Raw genomic sequence first — 10,238 nt, 5'->3', positions numbered from 1 at the left:
ATGATGGCCTATACAAGCCATGCTCTCTACTCAGATTGGGAACGGAAAGATAGGATGATTTATGGTGACAAGGACTTACACGCTCTGTGTTGCAGAACCAGCTCCTGGTGGCAAAACCCCTAAGACTCTTCTAAACAACACTGATGTCCTCATTTCTGTTTCTGTAATAGTTCAAAGGTCGGTATGGACCAGGTGAGCAGTCAAGGCAAGAACACAGCATCAGCCCTGACCCACTTGTTACCAAGAACAGGTACATCTGTCCTTTGTCCTGGGCTTGCCAAGTCACTTCAAAAAGAATGCAACTCTATGTCCATGATCCTTGATTTTTTTATGGAAAACCACAGATTAATAATCACTTGTCTCGATGTTGACAGGTCTTTGACTGCATCTGTATTACCATCCTTTCTGCCAGGAATGGGCACATTCTAAGAAGAGACCTGCTCTCCACAGATTTCTGAAGGGAAGCTGCCTATGTCAGGAAATGCAGGAAATCTGAAAGGAGTCTGTGTCTGCAGAGACTGACTGGCTGGTGAGAATTTCAGTTCTATAGAGAGATTGTACATTGCAGGTCCATTCAGAGGCCAATTGCCTTGTTATGTGCTAAGTTCTGTCTCTATGGAACACACATGTATTGCCTCCCTGTGTGTCCCTGTGACAACATAGTCTATTAACTTAGCAGGCACCTAGCTGCAACCCAAGAGCTAAGCAGGACAGCATAGAACATCTTGAGCCTAGAAAGAAGCTTCCCCTATGTTGATGCCACTGCTTCTCCAAGGTATCCAATCATGCCTTTTAAACTTGCTTTGATTTGTAACTTTCTTTCTTTTGTAAAGCTAAAAAGTTTTTGTGAAACTGCTTCTATTTTGGAACATGGAATTTGGGTATCATAAATCTGTGTTCTCTAATCACTGTCACAGAAAATGGCTCCAGAATGAAGGATCGTATTGCTTTTAGGATGAAAGCTGTTGATGGTGTGTCAACAGTGGAATGAGAGACACTCATCAGGCAGGTGTTAGGTGCAAAGCCACTTTCCCTGAAATGGAAGTGCAGGTCCTAACAAGAAGGCTGGATAAACAAAGCCTAATGGTGTGTCTCTGCATATCTGAAAAGAACATCATGTATAGTGCAATCCTGTTTTCCAGGAGGTACCCTAACACTCTCACAAAATCTGCTAATTCAAGTGGGCATACCTAGTTCTCCCTCAGTGCAAACAGCCTGAACCAGCACAATGCAGCCTACCATGATGTCATATGAAATCATTTTTCCTCTCTGACATTTTACTTCTTCTCTTGCCCACTGTATACACACACACACACACACACACACACACACACACACACACACACACACACACACGAGGCCACAACAGGGGAAGAAAGAGGAGAAAGAGATAGAGAGACAGAGCAGAGGGGGAGATGAAAAGATCCTTAGTGACTTGAATCCACAATAAAACTTTCTATTTAACCATGAAGTTGCCTAGTTGGATGACATCACTGCTTCCTGGCTTACATTTGTTTCTGAAACCAGGAGAGAACACTGGGTTCCTTTCACAGGGCCCTATCAACTGAGGTGCCATGTGCTGACTAGATTTCTGCCAACTCAATACAAACTATAGCCAAGTTGAGAGGAAGGAATCTTAACTGACAAATGCCTTCATAAGATCTGGTTGTAGACAAGAGTGTAGAGTATTTTCCTAATTATATTAATGGACAAAAATGGACAAATCTCTGTCCATTTTGGGTGGTACCATCCTGGAGTTGGTGGTCCTGGGCTTTTGTGAGTTAGCAGGCTGAACATGCCATGTAGAGCAAGCCAGTAAGTAGCACACATCCATGGCTTTAGCATCAGCTTCTGCCTCCAGGTTTCTGCCCAGTTTGGGTTCCTGTCATGATTTCCTTCAATGATGGCCGTTGTGTAAGCCACAGAAACCCTTTCCTCCCCAACTTGCTCACTGGTCATGGTGTCTCATGACAGCAGTAGAAACCATAAGTGAGGCATCCCCCTACTCTGTCCGCTCATCTCTCCATCCCTAGTTGTTTAACTGACATTGTGTACCTGCCTCATCAGTGTCTGTCTGCCTCATTGGATCACTGGAACTTCTCTCTCTCTCTCTCTCTCTCTCTCTCTCTTTCTGTCTGTCTGTCGATCACACACACACACACACACACACACACACACACACACACTTTCTGTCTGTCTTTCTGCAGTCTTAGATCCTATTGCACAAAGTTCCATCGAATGCTTCAGGCAGCTCCCCATTGCACTCCTGCACACTCCATGCGGAGTAAAGGGATGCTTGTGCCCAGGGATCCTGTGCATCTTTCTGAGGTTTCTCTCTTCATGGGGACACCCTCAGACTGAAACTCTGTCCCTAAACACCTACAGCATCCCTCCCTGTGTCTCAGTTCCTGAGTTAATGAAGTCCTCCTCCTCCTCCTGGGATTCCTCCAGACTTTTTTTTTCCAAGTCTGCTGTGTCCTCCTTTCTCTGAAGTTCCCTCTGCCAGCTTTTCAAGGTTGTCTTTCTTCTGCTTGCTCTGTCTCTCTCTCTTGTTCAGTGCTGGGCTCTCCCCACTCCCCACTGGACTCTTCCACTCTACTTCCTTGTCCCCTTAAGTCTCTTTCCCACCTCAGAACTAGAACTGCCATTAACACTCACCACCTTCTTTTGGACCACAATATGTCTCGTCTACCAAAATATAAACTTGACATTCTCAACAGGCAGGAAATGCCATATTTGGGTATCAGATGCTCACTGATCTTGATAAATTCTGCCAAGGTGCCAGCAATTGGACTGACACCCATGCTCAGGCTTTCTTTGGCCTCCATTGTTTGGCCCCATCCACTGTGCCCCATGCCATGTTTACCAGGTTTACCTGGCAAAACCCTAACATCCACTCCATGCTGATGAGAATCTTGAGCTTTTGGCTCCCTCTACATTCATCTTTTCTATATAGGGCAAGGCTCCTCCATGGGCTCTGGTGGCATCTGTAACCTTCCTTCTGAATCATTCCAAGCAAGTCTACATTGCAGCATGGGGTCTGTTTTATTAAAGTCTGAACTTGTCTTCGGCTCCACTCACTGAGTCTGTACAATTTTAGAAAGATCCATGTGATTCCTCCACTCTCACAGAGACATGTTGTGGTCCTATTTTGTGCAGGAGGCATTCTACACTCTGCATTGTATGATCTGCTTCTTGTTAACCTTCTGGAACCATCTGTCCCCTCATTCCCATTGCTCTAACTCCCCAAGTATATTCTGTCTCACAACCTTGACTCTTGTTGTCAGCTGCTGAGAGCCCAGGTTCTGTGTCCATTTGCACAGCTCAGTTGCTCGTTCCCTTGAATTCTCAGCTCATGTGGAGCTGCCTCACTTCTTCTCCTGCTGTCTCCCTGGTTGTTTTCCTACATGCTTCTGGAATTCTATGTTGTGTTGGTCAAGCTTTCCAAGGGAGAAGATAAGTCCACAGGTAGGTACTCTCCTGCTTCATGCACATCTTGTGTCCTATGATTGGCATTGAGTGGTTACAGATGTCTCAGCTGGTTCATGCACCCAACTTTGAGGATCTAACTCTAGGAATCCATGCCCTTGCCTCAGATCACAGGCACTTCCTTGACCCATTTCCGTCTCCCACTATCATAAACAAATTCCCCTGCAGTAGTGGTTCCACTGTGTTGGGGTTACATATTGCTAGAACTTTTCATCATGCCAATAAGTTCGTGTTGCCATTTTTTCATGTGACCTTGGGCAGTTTGACACTTACTAGACTTCAGTTCATATCTGTATAGGAAGAGCCAAGAGAAGTTCAGCCTTCCTAGAAGCTGAGCTTGCTGGTCAGCCTCTTGTCATCAGGGCCTCCTCCATCAAAAGGACTGGTCTGTTCCCATCTGTGCATGACCATCTGCCTCAGTGAATGTCCTGGCTTGCTCATAAGACATAGGCTTCATTCTCACTACATTAACATTCATAAGCTCCTCATACACATGTTTATGAATTCATTCACACATTCATGCATTCATGCATTCACTGCTGCTCTGCATCCAGATTTGACTTGTATGCAGAGGATAGACAATGGGCCACAGCTGCTGGCCTTGAGTCTTGGGTCTCAGAGGTGGTGACAAACACATGGAGATTGTAATGGTGTGGTTCCTCATGTATTGTCAGGCTGATGAATGACGATCTGAAGTCTAGATTCATATCCAGTCTTTAGTTCTCTTGTTTCACTGTGACTTGTTGTTAAGGGTACTGGTTGTGGACAATGCATACTTCATGGTCCCCAAATCTCTAATGTGAGCTGAACCTGCCCTGTGTACTGAAGACTAGTGAAAAGCTTCCCAGATCCCCACTGATCCCCTCCTTAAATGGAACATCAGCACTCAGGGCAGGAGGAATGTTAGCCTGCATCTTCCTGGCAGCATCTTGACAGACAGCTGCCCTGTATCTGTTCTAGCATTGGAGGTGGCAGAAGGATGATCAGAGCTATGAGAGGTTATTGGAAATGTATTTAACTTGAGAGAAGAGACCAGAGGAATGCAGGAGCTCCAGCAGGCTGCCCTGAGGAGAATCCTCTCTGCTGAGAAGTACAAAGGAAGGAAAGTGGGAGGGGCTTCAGAGACAGTGGGTACATGCTCCTGGTTTGTAGCAGGGGGTGAAACTGCATCACTCTTGCCTCCTTTCACTCTCTTTGGTGTGCTGCTGGAGAACATGGGTAGTTTTGGAACAGTGTGTGTGTGTGTGTGTGTGTGTGTGTGTGTGTGTGTGTGTGTGTGTGTACAGGAGTTTGAGCTTTATATGAACCTTCCAAGGAGCTAAACAGACTCCACAGGCCTGCATGGCCCTGACATAAAGGTTTGTCCACAGGGAGGCAATGGGAAGCTGGATTCTGTTTGTACAGAGGTTGAGTGGAGGCTGCACATGGCTCAGAGTCTGCAGCACAAATATGCAGAGGACAGCAGCCCTGCTTTGCCATTTCAATGACAGCTGGGGAACAGAGCACTTTTGGAACAGGGTTAGTGTTCAGGTTGAGGGTCAAAACAACCTCTTTTTTTTTTTCCATTTTTTATTAGGTATTTAACTCATTTACATTTCCAATGCTATACCAAAAGTCCCCCATATCCACCCACCCCCACTCCCCTGCCCACCCACTCCCCCTTTTTGGCCCTGGTGTTCCCCTGTACTGGGGCATATAAAGTTTGCAAGTCCAATGGGCCTCTCTTTCCAGTGATGGCCGACTAGGCCATCTTTTGATATATATGCAGCTAGAGTCAAGAGCTCCGGGGTACTGGTTAGCTCATAATGTTGTTCCACCTATAGGGTTGCAGATCCCTTTAGCTCCTTGGCTACTTTCTCTAGCTCCTCCATTGGGAGCCCTATGATCCATCCATTAGCTGACTGTGAGCATCCACTTCTGTGTTTGCTGGGCCCCGGCATAGTCTCACAAGAGACAGCTACATCTGCGTCCTTTCAATAAAATCTTGCTAGTGTATGCAATGGTGTCAGCGTTTGGATGCTGATTATGGGGTGGATCCCTGGATATGGCAGTCTCTACATGGTCCATCCTTTCATCTCAGCTCCAAACTCCGTCTCTGTAACTCCTTCCATGGGTGTTTTGTTCCCAAATCTAAGGAGGGGCATAGTGTCCACACTTCAGTCTTCATTCTTCTTGAGTTTCATGTGTTTAGCAAATTATATCTTATATCTTGGGTATCCTAGGTTTGGGGCTAATATCCACTTATCAGTGAATACATATTGTGTGAGTTTCTTTGTGAATGTGTTACCTCACTCAGGATGATGCCCTCCAGGTCCATCCATTTGGCTAGGAATTTCATAAATTCATTCTTTTTAATAGCTGAGTAGTACTCCATTGTGTAGATGTACCACATTTTCTGTATCCATTCCTCTGTTGAGGGGCATCTAGGTTCAAAACAACCTCTTATCTGCTGTTTAATACACTCTCGAGCCCCAGATTCCCCTCCTGCCTCCTCTCTGCTCCAGGATGGCATGAAAGTTACATTTAGTGACACACACATCCTGAGCCATTAGAAAATGCAGAAAGCCAGCTTCTTCAGATTTCCCTTTCTGCACAGCACATTGTGGATGCCTGCTGCTTATTCCTGAAACTGACATCCCTTGTCCCTAGGGTGCTCCACTGCTGTTAAAACATATCTTATCTGCTCATCCCCATGAACCCCAGAGCTTTAACACAATGATAGTGGGTTACTTATCAATCTAATGATGGAGAATGGCCAGTAAGTAGGACCTGACACTCAGATGCAGAAAAATGAGTTTGTAATTTTAGGAAGAGGATAAACCTTAGCAACTGCATCCCTGGTCCTTCCTCAGCTGGCTCGGGACAGGGATTGAGTAAAAGTGTAAATTGAGTAAAGTGACTGACCTAAGTGCAGAGAGAAGTGTGTGAGACAGGTGTCCTATTCTTTCTGCTTTTCCTGCCAGCATCCCTAGGCAGTCTACGTAAGTCCCAGCAGCCTCAGTTATGCCCCTGGGAAACATGTGGGTGGATGTGCTATGACAGTCCTATATTTATTTCTTCTTTTATGTTCTTCTTGTAGCAACTTAAATTGCTCAAGTTCAAGTCCAAATGCAATGCTCCTTGTTCAAATCAAATATATGCAAGACAAAAAGTATCTGAACACTCTTATACCCATCAACATATTTGTCTAATTTCAACAAATGGGACACACACACAAACGTATATGTCTATATACACATACTCTTATACATATATTCACACAAGTATATGTATCCGTATGTATATATATGTGCAAATATATATGTATACACACATAAACCTACATACCCATATTATATGTATATATATGTATATATATACAAACATATATATACATATATACATATATATATATAAATATATACACACATACATATATTTGAACTCAGAACCTGATGTATACTCAGACAATGACCTACCACTGAGTCATTCCTGAGCAGGTGTGTAATGTGTGTCTTTGTGTTTGTGAATGTGTAAGTGTGCATCCATATGCACAGCCTTCTGCTTACTTTTTGTTTTGACAAAGTGCTCTCCTAGGTTGCCCTACTGACCTTAAACTCCCTCTCAGCTATTTCTTCCTTGGCCCAAAAGGAGGAGCAGATGAAATCACACTAAAGCAACTTTTATTTCTCCTCTCTGTGCAAGGTCAAAGCCAGAGAAGTGGCAAGGAGGGGCTGCAGCTGGCCAAGTCCCCCTCAGCAGTCCTGGGGGTGACAGAGAGGAGCTCTGATCCCCTCTCCCAAGGCTCTAGTAGAGCCAGTGTTTGGTCCCTCTATCATGTTGTATTCTCATCCCCATGTCTCAACAACACACACACAAACTTCACATCCAGGAGCTGGGACTTTCTTCTGCTGCCCAGCCCTTTCACACCCTTAAAGCTCAGAGAACCTCCCCTCAGGACTCATATTTCATTCTTTTGTTTTCAATGATAATTTATAAAATTTATTCTTTAAAGAAATACAGGTAGGATTTTTTTCTTTATTTCACATAACCATCATCACAACAATTTTAAGTATTAGAAGATTTCTGAATACATTTGTTGGAAATTAGTAACCAGGTGACCATAGTTCAGTTACAGGTTTCATATGCATGCATAAAAGCATATTTCAACCAGTGAAAAAATTCAGTGCACCATAAAACACCATGTTTTCTACTCTTTATGTGAGGATGGCTCCCCAGCACCTAAGGTGGGATGACACATGTTGAGAAATACATTACAGGAATTCATGGTGGCTCCAAGTTCCTTTCTTTAGTTGGAAACAGTCTGATCTAGTCCCATGCAATTGGACTCCATTTTTATGCATCATTCCCAGGTTCTAGATGCCAAAGACTAGACACAGCAGTGAGTAAAGCATTAGCTCTTGAATGGCAGGCACACATTGTGCAAAACCCTGATAAGGCAGAAAAAACTTTTGTTTTCTCTTCCTCTCTGTTATGCTCCTTTCTGGATATAAAACATCACTAGCAGTTAGTACAAGCTATGGGCTTCATGGAGGGGAAGTTACTTGTTGACAAAAAAATGGGAGGATTACATTCTGCTACTGAAACAGTGGTAGTCAGAGTAGACCTCTTCCTTATTGGTAGTGTATGTTTTTATTATTTCCTCTCAAAAGAATAATGGCATTTCATGTGATCCCAGAAAACAACAAACACCACACATCTATGAAGAACATAAATGTATCTGAGTGTCACAGCTTATATCCTTAATAAAAAGACAGTCCTCCCTTCTGGTCGGCACCAGCACTGGGTCACCTTGGGTGTGGAGTCGGCAGACACCCCCAAGAACCCCATAAGACTCTCCATGGGATCTCAGGACCTCTGGCGAGTGGAACACAACTTCTGCTCCAATCCAATCGCCCAGGACCTGAGAGCATTAATTAGGGAAGCAGAAAACCCGGCCTGACCAGGGTCACAAGTCCCTTGCGGTCAGCCCAACCTTGCGGTTGGGTCACCTTGGGCACGGAGTCGACAGACACCCCCAAGGTCCCTAGAAGTGAAAGATCTGTATGATAAGAACTTCAAGTCTCTGAAGAAAGAAATTAAAGAAGATCTCAGAAGATGGAAAGATCTCCCATGTTCACGGATTGGCAGGATCAATATAGTAAAAATGGGTATCTTGCCAAAAGCAATCTACAGATTCAATGCAATCCCCATCAAAATTCCAACTCAATTCTTCAACGAATTAGAAGGAGCAATTTGCAAATTCATCTGGAATAACAAAAAACCTAGGATAGCAAAAACTCTTCTCAAGGATAAAAGAACCTCTGGTGGAATCATGATGCCTGACCTAAAGCTGTACTACAGAGCAATTGTGATAAAAACTGCATGGTACTGGTATAGCGACAGACAAGTAGACCAATGGAATAGAATTGAAGACCCAGAAATGAACCCACACACCTATGGTCACTTGATCTTTGACAAGGGAGCTAAAACCATCCAGTGGAAAAAAGACAGCATTTTTAACAAATGGTGCTGGCACAACTGGTGGTTATCATGTTGAAGAATGTGAATTGATCCATTCCTATCTCCTTGTACTAAGGTCAAATCTAAGTGGATCAAGGAACTCCACATAGAACCAGAGACAGTGAAACTTATAGAGGAGAAAGTGGGGAAAAGTTAGAGCTTGCTTCTCTTGTGATTCTGTTAGCCTCTATCAGCAGACCTCGGAGACTAGCTCTCTCCTGAGTTTCAGTGGTCAGAGCACTCTCTGCAGGCAAGCTCTCCTCTTGCAGGAAGGTGCCCAGATATTCGGCATTCGAGCCTGCCTCCTGGCAGAAGTTGTGTTCCACTCACCAGAGGTCCTAAGATCGAGTGGAGAGTCTTAGAAAACTGGACATAGTACTACTGGTAGATCCAACAATACCTCTCCTGGGCATATACCCAGAAGAAGTTCCAACTGGTAATAAAGACACATACTTCACTATGTTCATAGCAGCCCTATTTATAATAGCCAGAAGCTGGAAAGAACCCAGATGCCCCTCAACAGAGGAATGGATACAGAAAATGTGGTACATTTACACAATGGAGTACTACTCAGCTATTAAAAACAATGTATTTATGAAATTTTGGGCAAATGGATGTATCTGAAGAATATCATCCTGAGTGAAGTAACCCAATCACAAAAGATGTCACTTGATATGCACTCACTGATAAGTGAATATTTGCCCAGAAACCTAGAATACCCAAGATACAACTTCCAAAACACAAGAAATCAAGAAGGAAGACCAACTTGTGGATACTTCATTCCTCCCTAGAATAGAGACTAAAATATCCAGGGAAGGAGTTGCAGAGACAAAGTTTGGAGCTAAGATGAAATGATGGACCATCCAGAGACTGCCCCTCCTGCAGGTCCATCCCATAATCAGCCACCAAAGGCAGACACTATTGCATACACCAGAAAGATTTTGTTGAAATGACCCTGATATAGCTGTCTCCTGTGATGCTTTGCCAGCACCTGGAAAATACAGAAATGGATGCTCACTGTCCTATTGGATGGAACACAGGGCCCCCAGTATAGGAGCTAGAGGAAGTACCCAAGAGCTGAAGGGGTCTGCAACCCTATAGGTGGAACAACAATATGAACTAATCAGTACCCCCAGAACTTGTGTCTCTAGCTACATATGTAGGAGAAGATAGCCTAGTTTGCCATCATTGGGAAGAGAGGCCCCTTGGTCTAGCAAACTTTATATGCCCCAGTACAGGAGAAAGCC

Source organism: Mus musculus, chromosome 12, assembly GCF_000001635.26.
Source record: "Mus musculus strain C57BL/6J chromosome 12, GRCm38.p6 C57BL/6J".
NCBI classification, from domain to species: domain Eukaryota; kingdom Metazoa; phylum Chordata; class Mammalia; order Rodentia; family Muridae; genus Mus; species Mus musculus.
The sequence above is the reverse complement of the archived record's forward strand: the minus strand, read 5'-3'. Positions refer to the sequence as shown.